This window comes from Alligator mississippiensis, chromosome 1, assembly GCF_030867095.1.
Source record: "Alligator mississippiensis isolate rAllMis1 chromosome 1, rAllMis1, whole genome shotgun sequence".
In the NCBI taxonomy this organism is placed as follows: Eukaryota; Metazoa; Chordata; order Crocodylia; family Alligatoridae; genus Alligator; species Alligator mississippiensis.
Window position 1 is genome coordinate 419,309,791 of NC_081824.1, and position 17,181 is coordinate 419,326,971.

Consider the following 17,181-nt stretch of genomic DNA (forward strand, 5'->3'; position numbering starts at 1 on the left):
GACAACCACCCCCCGGGAAGGACTTGCAGAGGAAGGGAAGAGGAGCTGCAGAAGGCTCTGGGTGGGGACTTCAATCCCCTGAAGGTGGCGCTCCTAGGTATTGACCATGCCCCCCCCCCCCACCTTCCCAGCACCACCAAAAAAAGGAAATAATAAATAAATAAAGCGGGCGAGACCAGCAGCTCAGCCACACAGCGAGAGAGGCTGGCGAGGGCGAGCGGAGAGTGCCAGGCAGCGCAGAAAGCCCGTCCAGGTGCTCCCCTCCGGCGCTGCCGCCCGCCCGCCCGCAGGACGAGAGCTCGCGGCTGGGGGGGACGCCGCAAGTTCATTCAGCCGGCCCGGTCCGGCCCGCCTGCGGGCAGGGGGCGCTTGCTTGCTGGAGCGATGCGCTGATCCCCGCCGGTGCCCGCGGGCTGCGCCCCAGCCGGACTCGCTACTTCTCGCCCTGGGCATGGGGTTGCCGGGCAGCCGCCGCGGGCGGGCGCAGAAGCGGGCACTCGGCGGCGGCGGCGGCGCTGGGCGGCCGGGCGCGCGGCGCTGCATGTGAGACATGATGAGGATAAAGTCGAGATGGGCCACCCGGGCGAGCACGGAGCGATCCGCAGTGGATTTAATTTGCACAGGGAGTTGCCCAGGGCTCACCCCCGAGAGAATGTGATCTGCTAACAGCTGGAGGGAAAGCAGATCCTCGCCCCCCACCCGCTGGCTAGCAACGCGTGCATCTAAACCAAGTAAGTTGTCGCCCAACTTTGGCAGATTTCCCTTCCCCTACCTTTGATTTCACTCCTAGGAGAAGTCACCGAGGGGGAGGAATCTTCCAACTTAGGCACAGATCAAGGCGTAACATTTGTCTTGCAGGGTTTGGGTGGTTTTTTGCACCCTCTTGGACCCCGCTTTCAACTGCATGAAGGTCCCTTTTTTTTAAAAAATATAAGAAGCGTCGGCTTTTATGGCAAATCGTTGAAAGTGCCATCCTTCGGCGTTATTGCTGGCAAAAGTCTGACACCTGCAGGATAACTGGGGGGAAACTGGAGGGAAGGGGTGGGGCGAGGGATTGGAGGGAAACCAGAGATTTTTTTTTCCCCCTCAAACGCCTCAGAAATGGCTGATGGATTTCCTAGGTGTTGGGAGCTGCGATGCTTAATGTAAACCCGTGGAGATTTGCTTTCAGGAAAGAACAGGGAGTGTGCTGAAGAGGGTAGGAGCCGGTGTGGGTGTTACGCTGGCTATCATGCCTTTAGGGGAGAGGAGGCAGCGAAGTGACAGCTACTGAGGGTCCTTCTGCAGCTCAGGGGGTTCTCTGTGGCTGTTAAAGAGTGGTGAATGTCATTGAAATACCCCATCCTCCCCCCTTTTGATTTTTTGGAGCATTGTGCTGCATTAGACAGCTCTCAGCAAGGCATCCATGGGAAGGAAAATGGTTGCCCCCCTCCCCTCCCAAGAATAATCTTAGAGTGTAGATCAAGGATAGTGTTCAGCTGAAATATCTCAAGTCCCCATGCCCTAGAAATTTCAGCCGGCTGTCTTTAAAAGCAGCTGGCATGACAGGTTCTTTCTGAGGCAGGCTGAACTTTGGAGAAACGATAATTCATCAGTCCAGTGACACTCACTCTCCTGTAGGAAAGGCTAAGTGGCTTGTGTCCTCCTCATCGTTTATCAAGTAAAAGCCCGGGGACCACACCGTGGAGTTAATTAGAAAGCCATTTGCCATCAAGCACTGACTTTGCAGGCTGGTGATTTTTCTTTCTTTACCTTTGCTAACAACTTGCTGTAGGATAGTATGAGTTACTTCCTTGAAACACTGCTTCTCTCCTCTGATCTCTCTTTGAGGCTTTCCCTCCCTGGCAGCAAGGTTCTCTCTTCCCTTGTGCCCTGTCGCCTTCGATGTTGTTTCTCACCTTTGCACAGGAAAGTTGATTTGGGAAGAGCTACACGCTGTCTGTGCCAAATACAAGGCAGGATCTTGCGTCTTTCATTTCTAAAGTGTCAGGTGTTGAAATTTAAATCCCCCCCTACTCATTCCTGCTGTTGCACAAGTCTACAGAAGGCAGAAATAAAATCCCAGAAAAGGAGAAGTGTGATGTTGATGGCAAATGCACCTCCTGAAATGAGCCCTTGAATGACTCCTGTGGTAAACAAACTGCCTGAAAGATTCATCTGTGCATTGGATTTATAATTCCAACCCCCAAAATATTTTGGCTATATTACAAGAAGTTATAATCCTGTTGAAAAGAAGCACTTGATGTTCTGAGCCTTAAATGCTGCCACGAAAGATACACTAGAAAAGGATAGATTGGTAAAAATCAGTACAGTTGGCAAGACCTACAGCTTTGCTGTTCTGTTAGCATTATATTTTTGCAAGGCAGTGTCACTAACATTCTTTTGTTTCACTGGACCCAACTGACTGATCCTCCGTTAGCATGGCAACCAACATTTTATATTTATCAAAATGTGCCTCCTAAATGAGATAGCTACAGTTCCTCTTGTATGAAAACATCTTCTTGCTAGAAGTTAATGAAAATGCTCTTCCAATATTATTCAAAATGCTTCCTTCTATTAGGCACTTATCAAAAATGTAAATGAGTGCTAATAAACAGGGAGGTGACACTATTTTCACACAAGAGTGTAATGGGTTAACATCTGGTTTTATTCGGAGAGATACATCCACAGATTGCCTGTAGAATATAGCATGTATACATAGAATAATTTTAATAGAAAATGAGTTCTGTAGCTTCTGTACTCTAATAGAAAATGAAATGTCAATAGTAGAGTTTGCTTAATGAGATATTTACACACTCCAATTATTTTAGCACCTACACATTTATCTGCAAGGATAAATTTATCCAAAGGTTAGATTTGGATAGTTTACACAAAGTTACATAGGCAAAACATCCAGATTTCCTATAATTAAACTCTGCCCCCCAGAGCAAACAGCCTCCTGTAAAGGAAGATCAGCTAGACATTACAATGATAGATTCCTTTGATATATCTAAGAAAGATGGGTAGCTCCCAGGGCCTCATCCCAATCCTTATTCAGGCAAACATCAGCACGGGACTTAGTTTCAGCACTAAGTTATAACAGACAAGCTTCATTTAATAATTTAATTTAACAGCAAAACTCTGTTATGGCTACAGGATAGGACTCTAGCCTTTTCTCTTACTTTTGTTTTCTTGCTCAGATTCTCAAACACCATAGATTGTCTCAAAAGACCATTACAAGATAAATATGCCAGTCTTAAATTCAGCTCCATCCACACTCATTATTTTTGTTTTTAGTAGCCACTGTCCTTTAAAAAAAAAAAAAAAAACCTCCAGAAAGAAGGCTTACTGGGCTGCATTGGTAGGAGCGTTGCCAGCAGATCAAGGGAAACAATTATTCCCTTCAATTTGGCACTGGTGAGGCCATATCTGGAGTATTGTGTCATTTTGCACATCTCCCCCTCCCCCAGCTACATAAAGGATGTAGACAAATTGGAGAGTCCAGTGGAGGACAGTGAAAATAGTTAGAGAGATATGGGGCACATAACTTCTGAGGAGAGACGAGAAGACTGAGGGGAGATTAAATAGCAGCCTTCAATTACCTGAAGGGCATTTCAAAGAGGATGGAGCTAGATTGCTCTCAGTGGTGACAGATAACAGAACGAGGACCAATGGTTTCAAGTTGCAGCAAGGGAAGTTGAGGTTAGATATTAGGAAAGGTTCCAAGGTCTGGAATGGGCTCCCAAGGGAGGTGGTGCTCTCCCCTACCCTGGGGGTCTTCAAGAGGAGGTTAGATAAGCGTCTCTCTGGGGTCATCTAGACCCAGCACTCTTTCCTGCCTATGCAGGGGGTTGGACTCGATGATCTGTTGAGGTCCTTTCCGACCCTAACATCTATGAATCTATGAAAATAACACTGACAGGTGAAATCCATGGGGGTCATAGGCACACCCAATTTTGCCCTTCATTTTGAATATGACAAAGTGAAAATATGAGGCTGATCAACCTATATGATCAGCATGTAATACCATTCTCCACAAGAGCCAACCTATGAAGTATGTGTTGGAGGGGACCCATAGTGGAAGCAACATGGTACAGTTGGATAAAGCACTAGCCTTTCGCCTCCTGAACCAGTTGTTTAAATACTCTCGTGAGTGACAAAATGGATTCTGAATGCCTTATGAACAGAGATCCTGGTTTTCTCTGATTTAAATAATCCCCAATTTTTGGTTAAAAAAAAGGAACCCCAAATCCACATATTTCCATGATTTAAAATGAAACACCACTATACATTACATACATCTATGTATTAGTGGTATTTCATTTAAATCATGAAAAAAATGTGGTTTTGGGGTTACACTTTTTTAAACCAAAAATTGGGGATTTTTTTTTAAATCAGAGAAAATCTGGATCCCTGCTTATGAAGCACCTGAGGAGATTTGTCTCCATCACCTGAATACTCTCCAGTTCGGCAGCCTCTTTTCAGGCCTGGAGGTGTGAAAGTGGTGCAACAGGTCAGGATTTGAATACATTAACTAAACAGCAAGGGAAAACCTATTCAACATCTGCCTGATATTAAGGCCTGTGCTCTTAAGGACCATATTTCTTTTCAGTATGAGAGTTAAACAAACAGACTTGACTTGTACTAGACCTGAAAGGAGAATATGGAAGCAGCTGGAAAAGGCTTCATTATAGCACATATCAAGACAAAGCGAGCAAGAAAAAAGAAAGCCTTTACAATATAATTCTCCTCAGAAAAGAACATATAATGACTTTATTTACTGTCAGAGATACGTTATATCTGCTGATGTCATTTAGGAGTCAAATCAGATTTGTGATTATTTACTATATGTCTGCTTTATCAGTTGTAAGGTTTTAAATGATTACAGAACAAGAAGATTTGATTTAGAGACGAAACTTTGGCATTGTAACCATGTTTTGCATCAAAAGATGGTTTATAAATCTATTTTAAAACCTGTAGGTCCACTGAGGCAGATGAAAGACAGACTATCCTTACCTCCGACTGAAAGTGATTGCTATTATACAACATCAACATTAATGGTGTCAGTTCCCTAGTGCTCATTAAGAAATGCTATTTCTAGACAAATCAAGGAAGGCTAATGAATTCAAACTCTTCTTTGTCGCAAACAAATGGACAGATAGACAAACAGATATACCGGCATAAATTCTTTCTAGGTACATTAACTTTCTGTCAAATACAATTTCAAACTGGCAAGATAGGAAAGCATGAAAATGGGAGGTAATTGCTCTGCACAGCAAAAAATAACAAGGCAATTAAACATTTTCAGTGGGCTGCGTACAAAAAGAAAAGTAACGAATACACCTACTGTAGCAGATCATAGTTATCCTTGCAACACGGCCTTTTCAAACTTTATTTTGTTTACATTCCTGAAGTGCTTTTTCCAATTTTTACCAGAAATAATTTCTTATTTACATAGTGCCAAAGGTGCGCTAAGAACTTCACAGAGTACCTCCATATTTCTTCAAAGCTAAGCCATGTTGAAGGGGAACTTTGAAGAAGGAACTCCTTACATTTTTTGGGATTTAATAATTTTACTTAGATCTTCAAATATTTGGGAGACTTATCCATTCAACTGTTGGCTCAAGAACTTTCTGCAGTTTTGTGTGTGCTGGAGACCAGTTTTCTGTACAGATCTTGTCTATGGCAATGGCTGATCTATGACAGTGGTTCTCAAGCAGGGTTTTGCAGCACCCTGGGATGCAAGATCCTATGAAAGGGGGCAAATGCTAGCTCCTTCACATGTCTGAGACCCTGTGCCTGCCCCAGCATCCCAGCAGCACTCCCTGCATCCTCTCCACCAGATCTGGGAATATGGAAGGAGCAGGAGAAGGAGCTGTGCTAAAATGTCCCCTGGCAGCCCTTGTGACAACCATCTCAGTGCTCAGAATGGCTCGCTCTGCTGCAGGTAGATGGGAGGTGGACACTGGCACATGCTTTTTCAGCCCAGCCTCTTCTCCCACTCCTCTCATACTCCTGGAGCTGATGAGAGAGGCTACAGGGAATGGCCCAGCATTCTGGGTCCTGGAGGAGCAGAGACCTCAGCAGCTTCAGCAGCAGGGGATGCAGTCAACCCCCTCAGGGAAAGACTGGGGTGGTGGGAATTGTAGAAAGAGAAGGACTTAGAAGGGGTCTGCTCCTGCCACCCTCCCTTAGTACCAGCTTCTGTACCAGTGGGCACTGTCACCTTTTGCCCTCCTCTGCAGGGACAGCTGTCTCCTTCAGGCACGTAATAAATAACCTGTTTCCCCAGTCAGTCCTGCCACCCCATTAAATCCTTTTACAGGTGCTGCTGGGTACAAGATGGAAAGCACTGTAAGAAATCATTTGATCTAATGTTCTAATCTTGTCAGGGATAGTCCAGTCTTGACCCTGTAAGGCTTCAGCTTTATTTCAACTTTTAAGCCAAATATCTTCAAGGCCAATAATGAATCTTCTGAATTAGCAAAAGGAACACCTCCAAAACCAACAGCTGTCTCTATCCCTGCAGATTTCTAGTCCACATCAACTAGGTTAAGCTGATTCCTGTTACCTAAAACCAGAATATTGGGCTCTTTGTGGGTGAGTGAGGAGGACCTGGAGAATTAAAATCTACTGTTTGACAGCTGAGGACCAGGCTTGCTATTCATACTTCAGTTCTTCTTATCTCCTGAATAGCCATTCTATCCTATAGGAATTGCAGCCATTGTTCATACTTCTTTTACCCTCCATTATCATTTTCTTTCTCACATATTCTGTGCTTAATTTTCATAGAGAGCTATTCAGACCATACTTTAGAGGTATCCCAAGAAGTAGGAGAAAAAGCACCACTGTGTTCTGTTCATAAACATCCCAGCCCTTGAATAACTCAAAACTGGCCAACCCTTATAGTTTATGTATCTTATGCATCCTTAGAAGCTTACAGAAGACTGTATAAATGAGGAAAGTTGGACCTTTTTGTAACACCAAAGATAAAACTTTTAAATATCAGTGTTCCCTTTAACAGGTGCTGAGCCCCAGGGGTGGCCGTGATGTCCCCAGTTGGCCACGCAGCTCCTGCCCTGCTTGGGCCTCTAAGGTATCCTCCCTCTTCTCCTACCTGCCATGCCTTGATGTTATTATTGGTTACCAAAAAGGAAGGCTGCTCCCAGGTTCCAGAGCGAGCCTTTGTCTTCTGTTAGTCTGTGAGTTTCTCCCAATTCCTGTGGATCCCCATCCTGGCTCCCAGGTGTTTGGTTGGACCTTCCCAATCTGTACATACTCCAATGCACTAATAGCCTCAAGGGTTAATTTCGTGGCCTCTGACCACCCCTACAGTTGTGCCCATGCCTTGCAGGTGTTGTCATCTAATCAGTCTCCCTTGCTTGGGCTTCAGCCTTTTCAGTTTCTGCTCCCTTGCTCTCACTGGGCTGTGTAGCCCAGGTTCTATGTGCTGGACCTAGCTTCTGGTCTCCAGCTCTTGATTCACCTACTCTGGGTACTCGGCCCCCTGGCCCTGTCTCTGCCCTGCTCTGGGCACCACTGGCACTTCCTCTACCCCTGATAGTCCCAACCCAAACCTCCAGTTAACTAAAACACAAACATACAAGCAATCGCAATAACTCAAGGTCATCCCGTGTGTGTGTGTCCCACCCCCCACCCCCCAGGCCATTATACCACTGCCAGGCCACCTTTTCCCTCTCTGGCTCTCTGTGTCTTGGGAGTACCTGCCATGCCTCCAGTTTCCCCCTCTTCACCTGCCTGATGTGGCAAGGGCTCCTCTGGACAGAGTTCAAGGCTATACTGACTTTCTGCTTCAGGACCCAGGTTCCCTGGACTCTTCCCTCTTTCAGTCAGGTGCTCTTTTAACTAGCATCAAGTGGGTCCCTCTATCTTAATGAGTATCTGACTTCCTAGGCTGCAGTTGCTCCCTTCTGCAGGTACCCCTCCTCCCAATTTAGCTGCCTGGAGCTCCTTCTGCTGCATTTTCTCCCTTAAAGTAACAGGAGCCCCAGGCTCTCTGTTACCTCCAGGCTCCCTGTTACACCCCTCCAGAAAAGAGAAGTAAGAATAAAAAATTAATAAAGTCTGTTTTCTTGAATCAAATAAAAATAAGACTTGTACTATGTGCACTGATCTCATAGAATAGCCTGGGAAGACAGATGTCTGTGAACCCTCATATACCTAGAAACTGTCAAATCAACAAGTAGTCAATTTTGCAGTCAGTGGCTATTCAGGGAAACCGACCACCACTTCTTCGTAATAGTATCTGGAGTCTGTAAAGGCAAACATATTAGACATCCCACTCATCATGGTAGTAGCTAGGAACAAATAGGAATGAGGACTTGTAGATAAGTTAGACCCAAACCATATAGGGTTTTAAAGAACATAACAGATTTAGAAGGGACTTCCCAGGCCATCAAGTTCAGTCCCCTCTGTTCATAGGCAACTATATGTCCAAAAGACTCCATAAGAACATCCACTCCAGCCTCTTTCACATATTATAGCCATAAGCTATCCCCCCCTAATATCTACTATATGCCACAGAGAGAGGACAACAGAGAGACAAGGGTACCACCAAGGTTCTGGTCATCACAATAACAGGATTGTTTGGTGGGAAAATATATTCAGATCATCAAAGAACTAGGTCAGCAGTCTGAATTACAACCAGAAGCAAAGAAGCCATGATAAATCCTGTCATGTACTGTTTGTGCTCAGTACTTCTAAGGAGGCAAGTGACCACAGTCTGTACTTGCTGTAGATGTCAAGTGATCTCCAACTTTAATTTCATGGGAACAGCTGAGAATTCAATGGCAACATCTAAGAGAAAAGGTCATTATCATTTGGCTAAATGTTAATAAAGAACATAGCTCTGGCCACTGTGCCAACTGGGAATGAATTCAGAAGTTACATAAAGTTCCAGTTGCATGTTTCATATCCACTTTTGACAAGTTGTCAACCACTCTGCATACAATCTAGTTTCACTACCTAGAGCTTTTGAAGCAGATATCATTAAGAAGATCAAGTGCTTGATGTCACCCTTGATAAGTGCAAGGGAGATTTTTATAGGTTCAATTGTCCAATCTATCATCCATCTTATACATTAAAATTGGTGGAAAGCACTGCTAGAGGACTGACAGATTCACATATTGTGCATAGCCACTGGCATGTTCTTGTGCAGTTCATGCAGTGACATTGATGTGATGCTGCCTTTATATGCAAGGGATTCTGGGTAGCTGGGCAGCTGGGATCAGTTTTACTATTCCCCTGTATGACACATAGCTAAGGTGTTGTGACGTTGCTGACGTGGAAACTACATGTTTTTGGCTGGAAACTTTGATGTTTCTCCTTAAACATCACTTAGTCAAGATGTATTTTCATAAGGTTATGATGTGAAAGCACTGGATGAGATGTGAACAGTATATACAGCTATTTGTTTTTCAGAGTGAGACAGAATGAGGGTTTTTGGGGTTTTTTTGCTTTGTTTTACTGTATTGCATCTGCCACTCCTGGTGAAAACAGGAACATTGATTATCCACTTTGAGAGATGGCAGTTTAAATGTGTTCCTTACTTAGCATGCAGATTATCTTTAGCAGATTAGAAGAATAGTGTCTGATCTAAGTGTACTATACCAAGCAGATACCACCAGCTTTACTGTGATAATTCCAGTTTTTTCTCAGACAATTCAAGTCTCTTCTACATTTAATTTATTATAGATACTTAGTAATTTGTTCTGGAAACAAAATTGTTATACACTAAGTAGCTGCTTGTAAGCAAATATTTGATTATTCATAGATTAGATACTACCATGTCCTTAAAAGGTAGACAGTTCTTCTTAAATTCTGAATAGAGGAATGGAATCAGTAGCAGTTGTGGAATGTTCATTTGTGGGCATATTGTGTACAGAGACAAGAGCATTTTTGCTGACACATCCTCAAAGGCTTTGGAAAGGGATTTCTGCACCAACTGTTTCAAAGGAAAGTGAAGTCCATACCCAATAATAGAGTTCTGTTCTCTTGTGAAGCACTTGATCAATCCTGTACCTGCATATGTGAAAACACCCTTTGTGTACAGATTTGGCCTTGGAAGCAAAAGGTTCTGAATGCAGAAGACTAAAAGAGTGCCAGCAGTGTGTCATCTGCTTTGAGGATGAGTTAAAACTTATGTTAGGAGAGCATGTGAAATTCCCCACTCTATAGAGGGCCAGTCAATGGGCTATGCATCATCCAAAAAATGTTGACTTTTTTCTCACAACCTGAACACCAACCCCTTCCCCCCCCCCCAATAATTACAGCTGAATATGTATGGTTTTTAATTTTTTTTCCTGATTTCCTCCCCTCCCACCCCGACTGTCTGAAACTTTTCCACATCAACTGTCTTATCCCCTTCTCCCCATTATCAGCTCAGATTTTGTATGAACTTATTTCACTGACTTTTAGTCTTTGCAGATGCTCTCAAGAGTGTCTTTCTTATAACTTATTTTAGTCCACTGAATATTAGATTACTATGAACATGAATTCTTAGGTGATGGTATCCTTGTTTTAATCTCCATCCAAGTGGAGTTGTTTTTGTTCTTAGAAGAACATTTCAAAATAAATCCTCTTGACAAACTTGAATGCTTACTGCTTTTTATGCCTTGTCTGTATTCTGCTGGAGAAGAACTAAAATATTCTAGTTGAGGTTTGTTTATACTAAAACAATTTTATTTGAAATAATAAGAAATATTTTTTGTTTTGTTTTGTATGATAATTTTGGTTGACCAGAGCTGCAGGCAACCAGCAGTATCAGACTCTATAAATTCTTTAGGTTTCCATTGTGTGTGTGTGTATGTATGTGTGTGTTAAATGAACATATTTAATAGTAAAATTGTACCCTTAAACCCCATGTATACTATCATATTTTAAATATAAGTTCATATGTTTTCCCCATGAAGGCCTCAAACACTAACTAAATGTTTTATGAAGGGATACTTTGACTTTGTGTAAAATCGGAACCGATATCTATAGAAAAGTGCTGCTAGTCTAATTGTCTCTCCTAGCTAGTCATGTATATCAAAAAAGGCTATCCAAAGACATTACCTTTTACATTTCTCAATTTTAAAGATCTTTTAGTAAAAGAACCCTGGAGTGCAAGGATAATCAATGAAAGTTCACTACACTTATATTTTATGACTGTTTTTTTTACCATGAGGGAAGCTGAGTCTCAGAAGAACTCAAGATCATTCTTTACAGAGTAGGGGTTAGAATCCAGGATTCCAGATTTTAATACTAATCAATATTTCCTTTGCTAAAGGAAATTAAATTTAGTTCAGTGTACTTGTAATGTTATATTTTCGTCTCTCGACTTACATAGAAATAGAAATTCATGGCTGTTTAACTTAGTGGTCTTCACTTTGAACATATTTGTTTATGCCCTGAAGCCAGCAATACTGTACAATATCAAAGCACTGTAGTATTTGGTATGTTTATTGCTGCAATATCTTTGTGTATAACTAAACCTCTAATGTGCAATGCTTCTCTAAATTCTTTTGAAGATGTACTTCTCCAGTGATGCTTCCAACAAGTTTGCTGATTAAGGGCTCATAGCTCTCCTATATCTGAATTCTACTCAGGGTATAAGAGAGGAAAATAGCTGTCAGGGTACCAGTTACATCTCTTAGACCATGTGCCAGGCCAGCTTCAGTGTGAATTAAAGAAACTGAGAAATCATTCTAACTTATTTCACTGACAGACATTCCACAAAGGTGTAGTGGCTTGTACAGTGCCAGCATAAGAGAATAGTAGGCAACCATTGATCTTCGGGATCATGGTGTACTCATCAGAGGGTCTGTCTAGTCAAATGCCTGATGAATCTCTTTGTATGCAGTCCTGTGACCATCACACCAAGACCTTCAGCTCATACACCCAGGCAGGAGCATGGAGGAATGGAGGTTGCCCAAAACCTACCATCCCCTCTTTAGACCACTGAGACTGAATCCTAAAGCCAGACTGAGTCCAGATGTTGGAGGCCTCAATGGTTGTAGGTTCTGCCAGAGAGCAACAGATAAGAACTGCTGCTACCCAACACCTCAGTAAAGGCATGTTTCTGTCAAGGGGATGTCCCTTAGACTTTGTCCGACCAAGGAGTACCTGCAAAGCAGTAGGGGCTAGGGTTTTGAGGCTCCTTATACCATGGGTGACTGGTGCTGCCTTAGCCAGGGGAGGGGGGGGGGGCATGTGCCCCCCCTGCAACTAGTCCCACTGACTGGAGGGTGGGGGGGATCCCCCTCGGGCGATCCTGTGATCTGGAGTGGGGGTCCCCCATGGGCAATCCTGGAATGGCTGATTGCTGAGCTCACTGCAGCCACTTCTGTGAGTGGCTGCGGCCACTTCTGGAAGCAAGCGCCAGTCAGTCGCTGCAGCTGCTCCACTCCCGAAAGCGGCTGCAGCGAGCAGAGGTTGCAACATTGTGGTATTTTATAGGAGCTACCCTGCCACTCGTAGCCCCACCAAGTTGTCACCAGGCCCCCCAGTCTGATGCAGTTTACAGTCATACCCAAGACCTATAAGAGAAAAGGCCTCTGAGAAAATTATGACATGCCCCTTTCTCTCCTGACATCCTTTGCAAATGAGTGGAGGTGCTGGGCATAAGATTCAGGGGCTGATTCTGATGGGCTCAGACCAATAAAGAGTTCTGCATGGACTCATTATGGTTAGAATCTAACTCCTTTTTCCTTAGCAGTGCAAAGAGTCCTGAGCATAGTCTGATTCTCTGGCTTGTATTTGTTCCATTTATTTATTTTATTACTGACAACCACAAAAAATAGTTCATGAGTTCCTGTGGTCTAATTCCATTTTCTGTTACTTTTTTGGGGACACACCAAAGATTCTGGAATAGACCTCACCTGTCTCTCCTTCATATGAACCCTTAATTTCAATAGAGAACTTTCAGTCTGGCTCCAGGCATTTGCAAGTAGCCACTAAGATTAAATTTATGTCTTCTTGGCAGTTTGAGTGGTGTAAATGGTAAATACTGGTATCTAGAACTGAGACCAAAAATTGAAACATTTGGAATGCTCTTCATGTATGTAATACAGAAAACATTAAGAATTCCCAAATGATATACTGTATTTTGGCACATATAACAGCACAGAATGTAGTTGGAACATATTATCCTGTATGTGGGTGAGGAATATTGGTACAGTAAGGAGACGGTAAACAAGATGTCTAAGATGCTTATTAGATGGTAAATCTGCAAAAACAGCCATCATACTACAAGGCATTACCAATTTACCATTACCATTGCTGGACCTAGAAGAACATCTTAATTGTCCAGAAAGATTACAGTTGAGTCCTACCTTTCCCAATAGTTTACCCTGCTTCTTCCACACTAGTCTTCCAACCTAGGTAGAAAGGATTGTACACCTAGTCAAAACTAAAAACTCAAAACCTAGTTTCTAATATGGCAAGTAAATGAAGGTATGTAAAAAAGCAAAACAAAATAAAAACCACAACTAGACAAAATAGCAAATGTCTTTATTCTAATATATAAATCATCTGCTGAAAAGCCTGACATCTTTGAGTATTACTACTGAATTACAATAGGGCTGCTCATGTGCATATTACAGAGAATTCTTGATGATACCTAGAAAATTGACACGTGCTTGTATGTCTGCCATGAGTGTTTATTATTATAGCAGTTTGGTACATGCTAAAGAGATAGAATATAATACTTGCAAGTCTATAGTTATCTTATTTCATTAGTGTTCCCTTGATTTATTTTAAGTTATTTAAAAAAAATGTTTTTGCCTTATTAAACCCTTCAAATTTAAGGAAAGATGCTAATTAAAAACTCCATTATGTAACATACATGCTTCCTTTTAAGGGAGCTGTATGAAAAACAACTGATTTCCCACTTCATAAGTGGGTAATGTTACCAATATTTTTATAATAAAAGACTTGATTCAGGAAATCACATCAGCGTATGATTAGCTTTAAGCACAAATTGAAGTCCCATCGAAGGCTATGGGATTTTCTCAAATGCTCAAAATTAAATAAGTGCTTAAGGACTTTAAGGGATACTTTCATGAATTTGGACTGAAGATATGTATTTTGATATATGGGGGAAATTTTCTTTGATACTGTAAATAATATTATAACATTAAAGAATGTTTTATAGAGAGTAGAACATTATTTCAAGGTCTACCAGTTTCTTGTTTCTATTCCATAATTCAACAGCTGTTTATAGATATGTATACACACACTCTCTTGCTTCTTCTCACTTCTTATGCTCACTTTCTTTGCGTATGTCTGTGTATCTCTCTCTCATAATTGTCCACTCCAAAGAAACCACAGTAGTTACACTGACATTAAATCAGTAAAATGGAGCACAGTCAGGGCCAAAGTCTTGTAATTTATTCATACTTTTAAAATGTATTTAGTCTATAAACTTTATTCTGTTTGTCAGATCTGTTCATAATAATCTGGTCCCCTAAGAATTCAACCTGGACCAGCACTGCAAAAGCTTGGGCAGCTTTGCATAAAACAGTTTTCTGTGGCAATGCATAGATCTCTCTTTTTAAGAAATTGAACCTTGCCCTAATTAAAGACAAAAGTATGCTTTCCATTACATTTTATCTTCAAATTATTTTTATAGGTAGGCTCTTTTTTTTTCAATGCAAGAGCAGCACTTATTTCACTGCTTCTGAAACTTGACAACACTGCTATGAGATCAACATTTAAGAATACAGCTTGGGTAGTCTATACAAAGATCTGGGTGCCAAGTCAGTTTCTACGCTTATTAAAATTATTGGTCGATTTTTATAGTTTTTAATCTTCTGGGGCCCAGTTTTCTAAGCTCAGTGTGCATTCAGCTGTTACTCAAGCAAGGTGCTAAACTCTCAGGTCCCAGTTCAACAAAGCACTGAAGTACGAACTTAATTCTTAGTGCAGTAGTAGCCCTATTGAAGTGAAGGATTTTAAGTACAGGCTTAAGGGTTTTCTTAAATCAGGATCCTTTTTTTCTGAATTGGAAACTTGTCTAGACACAGCTTTTGCAGTGGTAACTATTTCAGGCAATATTTTAAACAAAATCATTTTGGCAGTGTAACCTCTAATGTGGATACCATTAGATGGCATAAATGTGCCATATCCCAGTATAACTTATTCCTCCTTCTATATAGGAATAAGCAATCTGAACACTTTTATACTGATATAATAACTGTATCAACATGGAAAGGTCTGGTCCATTTTGACTTATACTGGTATGATTAAGTGGTATAATCTTTGCTTAAATATACCACAGGGTAAGAGTGAGCACACAGGCAGTTATTGTGGGGATTTTCTGCGTGTCAGCTATTCCACCTTAGGTGAGCTGTCTATACCTTGAGATCCATCATCAATAATGTTTTGTGGCAGCAAAGCCAGCAAGTCAGAGTGGCCTAACTTGTATCCTGGGCAGGCCAGAACTAGGACCTAGCTACAACTGCTGCTTCTCCCTGGTGCTGCTTCTCCCCACTGGTCAGGTGCAGCATGGCATGGGAAAGCTGCTGTCACCCTGTTCAGCTTCAGTGGAGAGTGGAATGAACACAGCCCCAGGCATCAAATGCCATTGAAGCCCCAGTTCCAAGAGCCAGATCCAGTGGCCCCACAGGCTAACCCCTGCTACAGACCACAAATAATTATGGAAATAAAATAGTCATTGTTTTAACACTTGAAAAGAATTCATGCACAGTTCTCTTGGTATAAGAATCAAAAGTAAAGCTGGCTAAAATTCCTTCATTGCTACAATCATTTTGGTATACCTCTCCAAGTCTCTCCTGTTTACAATATTTTCAAAATGCTCAAGAGCCTTTTGGAGACAGCACTGTTTACAGAGTGGATCCCTATTCATCATTACAAAGGAAGTGGATCATAACAAATAAATTTGGTCCCAGAAATCTCTATGTGCTAGCAAAAATCTGGTGTTACACAGAAATGTCTAACATATTACCCATGTATGGGTGAGATAATAACTTATTAAGGAGTTATAAAGATTTTTTTTTGTTTAAGTTTGGGTTTTTCCGTATAAAATACCAGATAATTCTATGGTAAAAGCTGTTGGGACCATTACACATTGTCAGAAGCTGGTTCTGTAAGCCAGAGACTCTCTTCACATTTTACAACAAATGTTTATTGGAGTAATTGTTTGAAAGATACACAGAGGGTTAAGAATTTCGAAGTTTTATATACAATATAGAATATCTTTTATTAAAATGATTTATTGAATGTATATGTTTGTACAAACTGAGAAGAATGTATGTCTACATATCTACATATACCTATATATTTCATAGATTTTATAGACATTAGGGCTGGAAGAGACCTCAGAAGATTATCGAGTCCAGCCCCCTGCCCCAGAGGCAGGAAGTCAGCTAGGATCAAAGTATCCCAGCAAGTTAAGTGTCCAAATGTTTCTTAAAAGTGTTCAGAGTAGGTACTTGCACCACCTCTGGAGGGAGTTGATTCCAGGCCTTGGGGGCTCGGACAGTAAAGAAGTTTTTCCTTATGTCCAGCCTAAAACGGTCTTGCAGGAGTTTGTGGCTGTTGGACCTTGTCATCCTGTGGGGCACTCTGGTGAACAGGTGTTTCCCCAGATCCTGATGCACACCCCTTACATACTTATAAGCTGTCACCAGGTCACCCCAAGCCTGCACTTTTCCAGGCTGAAGAGTCCCATGCGTCTTAGCCTCTCTTCATAATGCCTTGTTCTTTTCCCTCTGATCATGCGTGTGGCTTTTCTCTGGGTTCTCTCAAGCTTCTCCACATCCTTTTTGAATTGTGGAGCCCAGAATTGGATGCAATACTCCAGCTGCAGCCTCACCAAGGCCGAGTGCAGCGGGAGGATAACATCCTGAGATTTGCTTGGGGAGCATCTATGGATGCAAGCCAGAGTTTTACTCACTTTACCAGCTGCAACATTGCATTGGTGGCTCATGTTCATCTTATGGTCAATCATGACCCTCAAGTCCCTTTCAGCCATGGTGTTAGCGAGTGTAGCACTGCCGAACCTATAAGCGTGCTGCGGGTTTTTTTCCCCGAGGTGGAGTACCTTGCATTTTTCTGTATTGAATGTCATCAGGTTTTTATCCTCCCACTTTCTAAGCCTATCAAGGTCAGCCTGGATCACCAGCCTATCCTCGGATGTGGATGCTCTACCCCACAGTTTGATGTCATCGGTGAACTTGG

General features: G+C 42.2%; 1 protein-coding gene across 2 annotated transcripts in view; it reads left to right on the forward strand.

The window, feature by feature from the left end:
* The first annotated feature begins 527 nt into the window (after positions 1–527).
* TRPC4 (transient receptor potential cation channel subfamily C member 4) overlaps positions 528–17,181 on the forward strand; it is a 229,582-nt gene continuing 212,928 nt past the window's right edge. The window contains exons 1-2 of one of the 2 annotated variants that reach the window (XM_059713815.1): positions 528–731; positions 7,004–7,075. The gene's annotated coding sequence lies outside the window, so the exon portion shown is untranslated. The remainder of the gene's footprint in view (positions 732–7,003; positions 7,076–17,181) is intronic. The other variant, XM_006275347.4, reaches the window with a different exon arrangement.